The 15,611-nt window shown below is 38.4% G+C and overlaps 1 pseudogene; it reads right to left on the reverse strand.

The window, feature by feature from the left end:
• Positions 1-13,940: 13,940 nt before the first annotated feature.
• Positions 13,941-14,548, reverse strand: LOC141141211 (uncharacterized; annotated as a pseudogene).
• Between the last annotated feature and the right edge of the window lie 1,063 nt (positions 14,549-15,611).

Below are 15,611 nucleotides of genomic sequence, written 5' to 3' on the forward strand. Positions count from 1 at the left end.
GATGTCCCCATTCTGGGGTTGATTTACTAAGAAAACCGTGAAGTAATTGTCGCTCTACATTTAATAGCGCCCAATTAAGCCAATTAAAACTTCAACTAGGTGAACGTGGGAATGAGAAAGAGCGTTATTAACGGCAAACATGCCTTTGTAAATGCTGAATTGGCGCTAATCAGTGTTTCCGTGGATTTGCAAGTGCCAATTTCTACCATGTTTATTATATGGAATTGCACTTCAGGCATGATCACATAATTGTGAATAAAACATTTTTATGTGAGATGTGCTCTACCTCGTGTGCATCTATTTATGTATGTTCCAATTAGTATTTCTAGTTTGTTTTCTTCTTTTCGAATGCAGTTATGAATGAGTATTGCCGAGTAATGTCTGCTATTCTGTAAAGTTACATGTATTGAACATTTACAGTTACATATCTATTCTATGTTTTTTTCATGTTAATTTCATTTTTTATGTGACTATAAAGCAGTAATTATTTATGTTCACTCTTTAATCGTACTACACTATTGTGCAGGGCTCAGTGTACATAGCACAATGGCTTGGTGCTGTGCACTGATGTCTATAAAACACTCAGGTTATGAGTTCAAATCCCAGCCAACCTTCCACCCACCTAAGGTAGCTGTGTTGATTTTTACAGTGCACAAGCAAATTAAAATCAAAAAACAAAAAAATGTAAACTGCCCTTTGTGTGTGATTTTTGGAATTCCACGCAATTATATTATTAAATACATACGTACCATTGCATGCATTTGAGGAATTAATATTATGTAATCAACTAAGCTGATGTGCATTGGCTAATTGGCATTTGCCTATTTTCACCATATGCTGCTGAGTACAATGCAAGTTTTCAGTAGGTGATACCATCTGTGGGATTAGAACCCATGAGTCTTTCAAAGCCTGAGCGCAGGCCATTAGGGTATTGGGCTGAGGACAATCATCTCTATAGAAAATACATTTACTAGTGTTTGATTTTTTTTTAATTCTATACAATAATGTTTTGCATTTGAAGCATTAATATAAGACCCCTTTCACACTGAGCTGCCCATCCGTTCACGCTTTAGCTCTGTTTAAGGGCGCTTTTAAACCAAAAAAATGTAAAAAACTCTCAATTGTGGCACTTTCAAAGCACTTTTAAGGCACTTTGAAAGCGCGGTCCATTCATTCCAATGGGCAGGGCGTTTTGGGAGTGCTAAATACATATTTCAACCCCCCCCCCCATGTGTATGGGTATAGGGTACATCGTACCCCTACCCATTCACCAAAAAAGTGTCAAAATGTAAAAACAACAAGAGACAGTTTCTAACAATTCTTTTATTTAAAAAAATAAAAAGTGTCCTGCAATGTACATCCATCATCAATCATGCCGCCCGACAGACCCGATAAATAGAAAAAATGCTCTGCCTCAACGGGAGGGCTCCCGCCGACTGCTGTCTCTTCGCTTTGACAGCTGATATATAAGCAAGGACAGGGTCACCCAGTTACAACACTGGGGGAGGGGAACTTGTTAAAGGGGGCTTCCAGATTCCAACAAGCCCCCACCCGCAGACCCCAACAACCACCGGCCAGGGTTGTCAGGAAGAGGTCCTGTCTCCAACAACATGGGGACAAGATGCTTTGGGATGGGGGCGCAGAGCCTCCCCTGCCCCAAAGAACCTGTCCCCTCAAGTTGAGGGCATGTAGTCTGGTACGGTTCAGGGGGGGCGATCATTCGTCCCCTCCTCGCCCCATATTCTGACCTGCCAGGCTGCATGCTCAGATTAGGATCTGGTATTGATTCTGGGGGGACCCCACACCATTTAAAACAAAATTGGCATGGAATTCCAATTAAAGTCTATGCCAGACCCAAAGGGCCTGGTATGGATTTTGGGGGGGAACCCATACCAATTTTTAATTTTTATTTTTTGTGGGGGTATCTTTTTCTTAATTTGGTGCTTAGAGAGAATTCACATTTAGTTGACATATTTCAATGTTTACCTAGTCCACAAAATAATTAATAGAGCCCTGAAATTCAGCATTGGACCAGGGATTTTTTTTTGTTTTGTTATTCATTACACTTTCTACTCAAGGACTTGCATGTGTGCACAATCTAATAATTTTATATGCAACTAGATTTGATAGTGTTTAAAGGGGTATGAATAGTTTGCACTTAGAAAATATGTATTTATAGTCTGCAAAAATCAAACATAAAGCAAAAAAGAATCAACTTTTTATTGCAACAGTACTATAAACATTTGTTACATTAATGTACTTGGGCAAAAAAAAAAAAGTAAACGGCATGGAAATGATGCTCCAGCATTTGGCATTATAGTTAGAAGGGCCCTGCTCAAAATAGCTTACAAGCTACAAGGGTAGGACACTAAAAATTAGACACATTAAAAATCACATTAGAAAAGCAGGGATACAAATCAAGCTAATAACAACCATGACAATTTTTTTTGGTTATCAGAACTCCTTGCCCAAAACCCCTAAAATATGTAATTGCAGGATTATCATTAGCAAAATTAGAAAAAAAAAACCAATACAAAATAAAACATAAAATACAAAAAGGCAGCGCGCAAACAAATCCACACACATACACACTCATATTTGAAATTAGCAGGAAGCTTCCTTTTCATCTAAACCATTACATAAACTAGATCAGGGGTAGGCAACCTGGGGCCCTCCAGTGTTGTGGAACTTCATTTCCCATGAGGCATTGCAAGGCTGGCATTTACAATTACTCCCAGAGGCATGATGGGACTTGTAGTTCTGCAACAGCTGGATGGCCCCAGGTTACCAAACCCTGAACTAGATTAACAGTAGCAGTTGAAAATCTAACATGTGAGATTTAGAAGTAACTAGAACAAGATAAAGATCTGCTGAGGCTCACAAACAAACACATGGTCAGACTGGACACACTTTTGAGGGCCTTAATGCAAAACTATACCAGCAAACACATAAAGCAATCATCAAACCACAGCCTTAGTGGGGTGTGAGTTGGATATTATGCACACCCCCCCTCCCCCAAAAGCTAAAAAAAAACATATCTATTTGTAAACTAATATAAGCACTGCAAACAAAGATTCAGGCCTCTTCTCAGGCCAAACAACCACCACAAATGCAGGCTTTTATATAACCTAGATAGGATTGCTAGCACACCTAGACCTACCTAGTAAAGGACACACCCACCAGTTTAATTGATTCTGTCTCCTCATGTATGCCTCAAGTGCTTACACCTGTTCATCAGGAACACACATCTTTACAAATGAAATAATGCATCAGCATATAAATCTGTACAGAGTAAACCTAAAAATAACAAATGTCCAAGGCTCTGGCCATGATCAGTGATCCAAAAAATCTCCAAATTACACTTATACGTTGTTAAGCATGTGGAGGGTACAAAACAGGAAATTACAACTTTGTGAGGGCTGCTTCACACAAATTGGTGGCAAAACACATTCGCCATTCATTATAGTTACATTAAAACTATTAATATTAAAATTAAGTTAAACCTCTTTTCTTCTAATTTTAATGAGTTAAACTCCCTTCTGCGAAAAAGTTTTATCTCTATTGTGGGGTCACCAGTATGGTATTTGTATATTGAAATCATATCCCCTCTCAAGCATCTCTTCTCCAGAGAGAATAAGTTCAGTGCTCGCAATCTTTCCTCATAACTAATATCCTCCAGACCCTTTGTTAGCTTTGTTGCCCTTCTTTGTACTCACTTCATTTCCAGTACATCCTTCCTGAGGACTGGTGCCCAGAACTGGACAGCATACTCTAGGTGCGGCCGGACCAGAGTCTTGTAGAGCAGGAGAATTATCATTTTTTCTCTGGAGTTGATCCCCTTTTTAATGCATGCCAATATTCTGTTTGCTTTGTTAGCAGCAGCTTGGCATTGAATGCCATTGCTGAGCCTATCATCTACTAGGACCCCCAGATTTTTTTCTATCCTAGATTCCCCCAGAGGTTCTCCCCCCAGTGTATAGATTGCATTCATATTTTTGCCACCCAAATGCATTATTTTACATTTTTCTACATTGAACCTCATTTGCCATGTAGTTGTCCATCCCATTAATTTGTTCAGATCTTTTTGCAAGGTTTCCACATCCTTTGGAGAAGTTATTGCCCTGCTTAGCTTAGTATCGTCCGCAAATACAGAGTATTAACTGTTAACCCCATCCCCCAGGTCATTTATGAACAAATTAAATAGGATTGGTCCCAGCACAGAACCCTGAGGGACCCCACTACCCACCCCTGACCGAGTACTCCCCATTTATCACCACCCTCTGAACTCGCCCTTGTAGCCAGTTTTCAATCCATGTACTCACCCTATGGTCCATGCCAACGGACCTTTTTTTGTACAGTAAATGTTTATGGGGAACTGTGTAAAATGCTATTGCAAAATTCAGATACACCACGTCTGTGGGCCTTCCTTTATCTAGCTGGCAACTCACCTCCTCATAGAAGGTTAGTAGATGGTTATTATGATCATTTGGAAATTCTAAACAACACACAAAATTGTGTCTCATTTAAAATTTGCATCAGCAATGGTATTGTTTGTGGTTTATGAAGACACCTGTGGGAGATTTTTGTGAAATGGACAGCAACAAGTGAGAGAGACAGAGAAAAATATATTTGACCAAAACATGAAAACATTACACATTACTAGCATTGTTAAAAACCTAAAATATGAGGAAGAATTTATTTTAGAGAAATAAACAGTTCATCTCAAAATTAAAATGTATTTTTTTGGGGAAGTAACAATTGTACCATTATAATCAATGGTTGAAATATGCATTTGTCTATATATTTTCGGGTTCAAAAGCATTTTAGACAAGCGCTAATTTGCAAATTTACTATAGCTCTTGGTAAAAAATAAATGGGAGTTAAAATGAGAGTATTTATTTTGCATGTCTGAGCATGCGCATTTGTGCTGGTATATAGTTGTACAGAGAGGGGGAATTTATCTCTTCTCAGACTTTCAATGATATTTCAGTTTATATATCACTTTTTTAAGAAGTTTAAAAGCAGATTATCTTCAAACAATATACCACATATTTAAGTACCATTTAGGCTATCATATCATGCTCTAAACATTATTTCCATGTGCAATTCCCGTGTTTCCAGCAAGAGTAATGATTTGGACAGTCTCCGTTGTCTGGGAGTTATAGTGAATTCGATTTTGGGAGCATTTTTTCCTGAGCGCTATAGTAAATTACATTTTCCTATTTTTAGAGTATTTATTCTGGCATTCGCATATTTGCGCTATAGTAAATCTACCCCTCTGTGTCCTGTAATACAGTTTTTTACTGGAATATGTGTAAAGAGGTTGGCCACACTCCAATGGATGGAAAGTCCTATAAATTTTATTGCAAATAATCCATAATCCAAAACAATACAGGTTAAAAGAGGCAGGGAGCATAGATGTTAACGCAATTTTTGTTTGAAACGCACTAACATCTAGGTTCCCTGCCTGTTTTGAGCTGTGATGTTTTGGAATATGGATTATTTGCAATTAATTTTATTGGACTTTACCTATTTATTGCAGTGCATTCAACCTCCTTACACATATTTAAGTACCTATGGCTGCGAACCAGACCTGCATCTTATGGTATGGAATGGGGGCTTGTGTACTGGGTAGGCAGACCATGAGCAGTGTTTGAATATTACTTTACATTAAGGGTTTTTTATTTGCCATAAAATCCTATTCTTAGAGTACACATCAAGACACAGGCCCCTCTCCTCTGTTTTGTTATGATCAGCTCCTTTTTTACTTGCTAAAAAACATAGGCAAGCTTGGAATGGGTAGGGGTTATACTAGGCTGTCTCTACAGCACCTTTTTGTCAATCTCCTATCCAGTGTCCCATAATATACTCCAAGACAAGGGTTATTTTTGTATGTGTTGGTGAATCTTGTTCATGTAAGTCTTAACAGCAAACTATGTCAGTTTTGCAACCCCTTCTCACATAGATTTAGCTTGGTCTTTGCAACCATTATATATAGTTATATATTTGCTATATATACTGTATGTGTGGTAGGGAACAAGTGTCCAAGGTCAGTGATGCCCACATCACAGGTTACTGCTATGTGGGGGTCTTGGAAAATCAGCGGGTTGAGTTGTCTGTTGCTTTGCAAGAGCACCCACACAGTGGTAATATGCCTGCCCCCTACCAGCGTTATATATGCCTGCCCCCTTCCCCCTTCCTACACTCCTTCGTGGCTCTGATGTGTTGTATAATAAGGTCTGAGAGCACTGGAATGGGAGGTTGTGGGAGCACTTGCCCTGACTCCACACCCGGGGTTACTGTGCTTCTGAGGTTTTGCATGAGAAATCATTGCTGGAATGGGAGACATTTTCTGGGGTGAGAGGGAGGGGGTTGTTTTTTTGCTTGGAGGAGAAAGGAGTGACTGTTGCTGTATAACATTCACATGTCTTGAATTGGGGTTGTATGTTTCGTAGTCAATGGATGGGACCAAGTTGTACACTGGAAATGACATAGAGCTGTGACATATGCATTCACAGTCCTTGCACATTTCCTTTGTGAGACTACATTAACATCCTTGCAGAGCATATATCCATAACAAATAAAGTGCACTATGTTGAAATGGATCAACAGAACATTTCATTTCCATTCTTAGCCTTCTATACGCCATTTATGCTACAATACCCACTGATTTACCTTTGCTATTCAACCTGATGAAGAAGCCTTGTGCTTTAAATGTTTTCAATGACTGTATTCAAAGAATTACTGTAAGTTATTTTAGATATTTGACTCAGTAAGGTATTACATTTGGTATCTCACTTCAGTTTTATTTCTTACAAAAATAAAACACCCAGCAGTTTCATTGTGCTTTCTGCATACAAATTCCATACTGATTTATCCTCAGGCAGAACTGTAAAAAAAATAAGACAAAAGCATGCAATATCATACTTCGATACTGCTACAGAAGTTACTGTATTACTAAGTCAAAGTTTATCTTAAAGAGCCAGTGTGGGGGTCTATGGTTTTTACTAGCTAGCTCTGAGACCTGATCATTTTGTCAGTGTTTGTTATAGGCAATGAAGATTGCCTATGTTTTCTCTCCTGTTTTAACCATGCAATATCTGTTATGAAGCTTGGTTGCTTCCTAAGAAAAGGTCCTTGACATTTATAACTGTAAGGGTTAGCAAATCCTTGGCTCCAGAACCTCCTTCTGGTCACATGATATGCACTCAGCACACACAAGATGTTTAACTTACACTGGAGATGCTGTTTCATGTCCCTGTGTTATTAAAGGCTAATACGGAAGGATCCTCGACAAGTAAATTTGATGATTTCAACAATGTGCCAGTTCCCACATAGCTGGCTAAAATAAGCATGTGCTAGCAATGTAACCTGGTATTTGCACAATGATTCCTGGAAGGAGAAGGCTATATGCAAGGTACTTTAGAAAGCTAAAATGAGCCAGTGAGCAATTAAAATTCGACCAGTTATAAATGGAACACAAAAGTAAAGTTGCTGCTGCTTGTGAAAAATTCTAATTAATATTTCCAAAAAAGAAAGGTGAAGTCTAGCTGGTTTATAATAGCATGAAATATAATCGTATTGTCATTTGCTTTTCTTATCTTTTAATGACTAAGTCCCAGCATGGTAAAATGCTATATAATGTATGGACTGCTGAAAATATGAAAAACTACACAACAGTACTCAAAAATTGATTGTTGATGGTGTTCATGTCCACTGATAGATATACTTTGTTGCTGGTTTAGTGGCTTAAAATGTAACTCCAATCTATATAAAAATCTACTGGCGCATGTAAGTGCTACTAAGTTATATATGAAGCACTAGCATATACACTATATAACCAAAAGTATTGGGATGCCTGCCTTTACACACATGAACTTTAAAGACATCCCAGTCTTAGTTCGTAGGGTTCAATATTGAGTTGCCCACCCTTTGCAGCTAGAACAGCTTCAACTCCTCTGAGCAGGCTGTCCACAAGGTTTAGGAGTGTATCTATGGGAATATTTGACCATTCTTCCATAAGCACATTTGTGAGGTCAGGCACTGTTGTGGATGAGAAGGCCTGGCTTGCAGTCTCATTCATCCCAAAGGTGTTCTGTCGGGTTGAGGTCAGGACTCTGTGCAGGCCAGTCAAGTTCCTCCACCCCAAACTCATTCATCCATGTCTTTATGGACCTTACTTTGTGCATTGGTCCAAATAATTTGGTAGAGGGTGGATTATGGTGTGGGGTTGTATTTCAGGGGTTGGGCTTTGCTCCATAGTTTCAGTGATGGGAACTCTTAAGGCATCAGCATACCAAGACTTAGTGGGAACAGTTTGGGGATGGCCCCTTCCTGTTCCAACATGACTGCGCACCAGTGCACAAAAAACAGGATCCATTAAAATATGGATGAGCGATTTTGGGGTGGAGGAACTTGACTGGCCTGCAGAGAGTCCTCACCTCAACCCGATAGAACAAATTTGGAATGAATTAGAGCAGAGACTGCGAGCCAGGCCTTCTCGTCCACATCAGTGCCTGACCCCACAAATGCGCTTCTAGAAGAATGGTCAAACATTCCCATAGACACACTCCTAAACCTTGTGGACAGCCTTCCCAGAAGAGTTGAAGCTGTTATAGCTGTAAAGGGTGGGCCAACTCAATATTGAACCCTACGGACTTTTGTTAATATGTATACATTTGTTAATATAGTGTATATAATACAAGAATATATAAAATTCACCAGTATATGCATATATTACAACGTTATATGAACTAAGTAGTAAAGCCATTATTTGTAGAGAAGTGACATTGGTTGGAGCCAGAGCAGTGTAATATAGAATGATAGCAGAGTTCATTACTGTTACACAGACCTGACTTAAATTCCTGGTCATGCGGATCAATATCCTACAACTTGTAAATCTGATGGCTACATCCCAATAAATCCAATGAATATAATTTTTTTTTTTTTTTTTTTTTTTTTTTAGAATTGGGATTTTTGAATGGTACTGAATCACCAATCCATTTGTCTGAGGCCTGTTACAATAATGATGGGCATATGCACAAAGATTTGCTTTTTAGGCACATACCTTCATTGTTGATGTTATAGAATTTTTGCCTTCATTTTTGTTCCTCTTCCTCCCCACAGACATCGTTGCTCCTGGAGAAGTTAAAAGTTCAACAGACTGCAAAGAGATTTGAAGCTCATGGAATATTTCATCATGTGTTGTTTGTATATTTTTACTAATAAATAATTGAAGTTAATTAGGGTAAATATTTGTATGTGGTGAGGTTAGAACCAGGAGGTGTTATATTTTTGTATTTTATTCATTGTATGTGATTTTAATATATTTTTGTATAACAAACCAATATTTTAGGTAAATGAATTGATTGTCAAAAATCTCAATTTGATTTTTTTTGTATTTATTGTACACATCTGTATTAGGTTTGTACATCTTATATTTGGTCTAAAGAACATATATTAGAAGACTAACATTCATTAGTCATAACATTCATTAGTGCATAGAATTATGATAGTGAATCACAAAATCAGTGATCTGTGTGGTCACATAAATAGAAGTCCTGTTAGCACTTCTTGTTACAATGACAAATTTTTTTTTACCCCCTTGCATGAAAATTCATATGCTAATATGAAATCACCTAACATTCGTTTCTTTAAAAAAAAAACTTTTTGGTTTTTACATACCATTTTGTGTTTCCACTTTTTTGATTTCTTTAACCACTTCAATACTGGGCACTTTCACCCCCCCTCCTGCCCAGGCCAATTTTCAGCTTTCAGCACTGTCGCATTTTGAATGACAATTGCGCTGTCATGCAACACTGTACCCAGATTAAACTTTTATAATTTTTTCCCCAAAATAGGGCTTTTTTGGTGGCCTTTAATCACTGCTGGATTTTTTATTTTTTGCTAAACAAATAAAAAAAGAAAAATAAATTTTTCTTTGTTTCTGTTATAAAATGTTGTAAATAAGTATGTTTTCTCCTTCACTGATGGGCACTGATGAGGCTGCACTGATGGGCACTGATGAAGTGACACTGATGGGCACTGATGATGGGATGTGCTTAAAGAGTAACTCCCCCTTAGTTGAGAAAAAACATTCCACTTTGGGTGATCAATGTACATGTTTGTTTTTCCGTGTCTTTGTGCAAACTTAATGTGAATGGGAGTGATTTATAATTATCAGTCAGCTGCTGCACTTGCAGGGTTCTAATGAGGAAAATGTCAGAGTCTGCATCCCTTTAGATGTAATATCCCTTTGGGAGTATCTCACCAAAAAATTTATTTTTGTTGCAGGGATTCCCAATGCCTGATTTGTATCTTAGAGCAGACTTCTGGGAAAATCAGTAAGCCAATCACACAAGGAGGAAATTACATTTATGTACCAGTTGTGTACAGAACACCTCCAGGTTGCCATATTGCATTGCATTTTGCAGAAAAATTACATTGCTGCAAATTGAAAAAGAAAGGTAATTTTTAATACAATTAAATTACATTATAACTTGTGTAACAATTGTACATGCTATATATTTTGTTTTCATTTGCTAATTTTTTCCCACAAAAGTGGGGACTCACAGATGCCTTCAGGGAGATCTTCTTCTTAAACTAAGAGATCTCACAGTAGTCGTGTCATACTGAGCATGTGTGAGATGAAGTGTATGATCTCAAGGAGAAAGGTTTTTTAAACCAACCGATGACCATTATGTCATACAGCACATGTGCAAGCTGAGGTGTGACTTCACGCAGGACATCTCACCCCTGCACAGTACAATACTACTGTGAGTTGAGGTGCAAATGTCATTGGTGGGAAACACAGGGAACAAAAAAGAAAAGCCGGTTGTTGATGATATTCATTTTCAAAATGATGACTTCAGAAGCAACAGAAGAAGTTATTTTAAATATTGTAAAAATAATAGGATTATAGGAATTATTTTAAACTATGCTCTGTTTTAATATAAAAAATCTACATTGCATTATGTTAGCTTATAATGAAAAATATTTTGTTCCTAGTAAAAAAGAGCTGTTATGATCAAATTATATGCAAGTTTTTCTCCTCTGAAACATAAGGTAGTACAGCTAAATATAATTGGATTTTAGATACCCCTCCAGTAAGCAACAATTCCATAACTCAAGTTAAAAAATATACAAATCTTTATTTTGTTGTAATGGCTATCCCCAGAGTGGAGAAGGCGGAGAGAAAGGGGGGAGGGGGTGCTAGAGAAAAAAAAAACAGAATATACCTTTCAATAAGGCGTAAGTCTGCACTTGTGCAATCCCGCTGTTCAAATCATCAAAGATATGGTAACATTGCAGTAAGGAGAACTCATGTGAGTCTGGTCACATGTGAGACTCACATGAGTTCTCCTTACTGCAATGTTATAATATAATTGATGATTTGAACAGCGGGATTGCACAAGTGCAGACTTACACCTTATTGAAAGGTATATTCTGGATTTTTGGGGGGTTCCCCCCCTCCTTCCTCTCCTCTTCTTCCACTCTGGGGATAGCAATTAAAAAAGTTATGTATGTTTTGTCATTATATACTTAAACCTGTCCTGAATGTATTGTAAATTGAGCATATATTTTTGCTTTCAGAGTTTATTGATCCTCTTATGCATATGTAAGAAACAGGAGGTCCTGAAGAAGTGATAATCCCACAAAACCTGTCGACCTTACTCCTTGCATGTTTCAACTTAACCACCATGGTCCATGTCCATTTGGTGGATAATAATCGAGGATAGTAATATACAAGCATATAGAGGAAACATATGTTTTTAATATACATGTTTTTATTGGATAAAATAAAGATTTGTATATTTTTTTAACATGAGTTTTGGAATTGGTGCTTACTGGAGGGGTGTCTAAAATCCTTTTATATTTAGCTTTACTACCCATTGAGCTATGAATGAGACCCTCCACTAGCACATACTGTATATCTAGAAACATCCTCCCCTACACACACATTTTACACTCCCCTGAAACATAGTTTTATTACCTGTTGAACCTACGAGTAGATGTGTTATTTTTCCAGGGGTTAACATTGGTCTTTGTTCTACAGTCAAATTACACAGTAGCATTTTAAATAGACTTTAGGAAAAAGTGTTAGAAATACTGTATATAGTCCTACAGAACAGACCACATGTATTTATCTGCCATTTAACTGCAGACAGGAAACAGGAACTTTATTATACAGAGAAAATACATAGAATTTAACCATGAACGCAGCTACAAACTTATAAACACTGCCATCTACTGGCTGATGTAGTTGTTGCTAGGAATGGGCGAACGGTTCATCCCAAGCATAAGTTTAGGCTGAACTTTGGTTGTTCGGATGTTCTGCGAACACCGAACAATATGCGGTGTTCGGGGCAAATTCGAAAGCCGCCGGAACACCGTTAAAGTCTATGGGACACTAACATGAAAAATAAAAAGTGCTCATTTTAAAAGCTTATATGCAAGTTATTGTCATAAAAAGTGTTTGGGTACCTGGGTCCTGCCCCAGGGGACATGTATCAATGCAAAAAATTTCTTTAAAAACAGCCATGAGCAGTGATTTTTTTAATGCTTAAAGTGAAACAATAAAAATGAAATATTCCTTTAAATATTGTGCCTGGGGGGTGTCTATAGTATGTCTGTAAAGTGACGCATTTTTCCCATGTTTAGAACAGTACCACAGCAAAATGACATTTCTAAAGGAAAAAAAATATAATTTAAAACTGATCGCTGCTGTAATGAATTGTCGGGTCTCCGCAATATAGATAAAACTCATTGAAAAAAAGAGCATGGGATACCCCTCCAGGCCATTACGAGGCCCTTTGGGTCTGGTATGGATTTTAAGGGGAACCCTGCGTCAAAAATTTTTAAGAAACGGCGTAGGGGTCCCCCCATAATCCATACCAGACCCTTATCCGAGCATGCAACCTGGCAGGCTGCAGGAAAAGAGGGGGGACGAGAGAGTGCCCCCCCTCCTGAACTGTACCGGGGGGGCAGAATCTGGGGGTCCCCTTGTTAAAGGGAGCTTCCAGATTTCGATAAGCCCCCTGCCCGCAGACCCCCACAACCACCAGGCAAGGGTTGTGGGGATGAGGCCCTTGTCCCCATCAACATGGGGACAAGGTGTTTTGGGGGGCTACCCCATTTTTTAAAAATTTGGCGCAGGGATTCCCTTCATTTCCATATCAGACCGCCTTGTATGAATTTTAGGGGGACCCCCACGCAATTTTTTTTTTAATTTTGGTTCAGGGTTCCCCTTAATAGTCATACCAGACCCAAAGGGCCTGGTAATGGACTGGGGGGGATCCCATGCTCTTTTTTTCAATGAGTTTTATCTATATTGCCGAGACCTGACAATTAATTACAGCCGCGATCAGTTTTTCATGACAATTTTTCCGTTAGAAATGTCATTTTGCTGTGGTACTGTTCTAAACAAGGGAAAAATGCACCACTTTACAGGCATTCCATAGACACCCCCCAGGCACGATATTTAAAGGAATATTTCATTTTTTTTGTTTTACTTTAAGCATTAAAATAATAAAAACAATAAAAAAATCACTGCTCCTGAAAAACGTCAGTTTTTTAAAAAAAATTTGCATTGATACATGTCCCCTGGGGCAGGACCCAGGTCCCCAAACACTTTTTATGACAACAACTTGCATATAAGCCTTTAAAATGAGCACTTTTGATTATTTAAGTTTGTGTCCCATAGCCTTTAATGGTGTTCATGTGTTCTGCCAAATTTTTTGCCTGTTCAATATGTTCTGGTGCGAATCGAACCGGGGGCGGGGTGTTTGGATCATCCCTAGTTGTTGCACAAAATACATTTCTGTTTTCCAACACCCCCACTCAACAACTATTCCTTTAGTCCCATATAAATCTGTTTCTTGTAAGTGGTTATGTCAAAACATCTGCAATCATGTTATTACTTTCACAATACGTAAGCACAATTACATTTTGTTAAACCAGATCATGTTTGTAATGATGTCTGTCAGCAATATGCTTTTTTCTTGCATTGATCTTCTCATTAGTGGCAAGTTTGATGCATCCCTGATTGTCCTCATACAGTATAGGATTGTAGGCTGGGACATTGGCTCTTCAAGAGCTTCTTGACTGGCATAGGCAGCAGCAATTTATTCTGCCTCTGTAGAAGACAAAGATACTAAGGTCTGCTTCTTGCAGTCCAAGATATGGGACTGTTTCCTAATTTGAAGTAAACACTTGTGGATTTGCAAGTGCTAAGGTCACCTGCCCAATCCATATATCCTACAGAGTTCAAATCATCAACTGCAGACAGCTTCAGACTCAAATTTTTTGTTTGTTTGAGATATCTCTTGACTCTCTTGATTGATGTCCAGTCTCTTTGACGTGGTTCACTCACATGTCTACAAAGAAGCAATATGGCAGCTGCAATATTTGGATGTGTAGCGGTTGCAATATACAGCAATGCACCCACTACTTGCCTGTACTGATCATTAGTAGAAAGAAGATCTTCATCCCCTTCTGTTTTTAGGTATGCTGTGTCCATGGGAATACTTGCTTCTTTGGCTTCAGTCATATGTCAAACTGCTGAAGCACTGCCCCAATTTTAGATTTCTGATTTAACAGGAGGCTGCCACCTTCTTTGCGCATTACGTAGATAATATGTCACATCCCCAAGATCTTTAGTCTCAAAATGCTGGTTAAGCACTGCAGTTAAATGTGCAACTTCCTCATCCTTTTTGTGCAACAATCAAGTAATCCACATAGAGTAAAACATACATACATTCAGAAACTACACATTTTGAGTATAGACATGGGTCAGCTCTGCTTCCTATGAATCCTTCATCTAGCAAGACTTTGTTTATTTTTAAATTCCATGTTCAACCTGATTGCCTAAGTCCGTAAAGATAGTTCTGCAACTTGCACACAAGATGCTCTTCTCCATTTTTCACATATCTTTCTGGCTGTGTCATATATATTTCCTTTTTGATATCACCATTAAGAAAGGCTGTTGTGGTATCATGGTGCTTTCAAACCATTTCCACAAAGCAGTCACTCTTAACAGTGTTTGGAAAGTACTTTGTTTGGCAACTGGAGCAAAAGTAGCAACGTAATCCTTACCAAATGTTTGTGAGTACCTTTTTGCCACTTACCCTGCTGTGTACCTACAGACCTTGCCTTCAGAGTCGCATTTGGCCTTAAAAACCCATTTGCAGCTGGTTGCACACTTACCATGAGGTAGCTCTGAAAGTGTCCATATCTGCAGTTCACTAAGAGATATCATCTCTTCATCAGCAGCTCTGATCCACTTTTGTTTCTCATGGGTTGGCATCTTATCCCATGAATCTGGCTCTGGAAACAGGAACTTTATTATACAGAGAAAAGACATAAAGTTTTACCACAGAGATCAACTATAAACCATCTACTGGCTTATGTAGTTGTTGTACAATAATACATAAACATTGTATTCCAACAAAAAGAACAGGAAAGAAAATCACTTGATTCCTCCATCAACACTAAATGAATCACTGACTCTCTTCCGTGGAGCCATTGTGTTCTCCTGGTGTGCTGTCCCCGCCAGGAGTGCACAGTGATTATTGCTAGCGGCTATAACAGCCACTGGAAATAATTGCATGTAA

The sequence above is a fragment of the Aquarana catesbeiana genome, linkage group LG04, assembly GCF_042186555.1.
Source record: "Aquarana catesbeiana isolate 2022-GZ linkage group LG04, ASM4218655v1, whole genome shotgun sequence".
Lineage (NCBI taxonomy): Eukaryota > Metazoa > Chordata > Amphibia > Anura > Ranidae > Aquarana > Aquarana catesbeiana.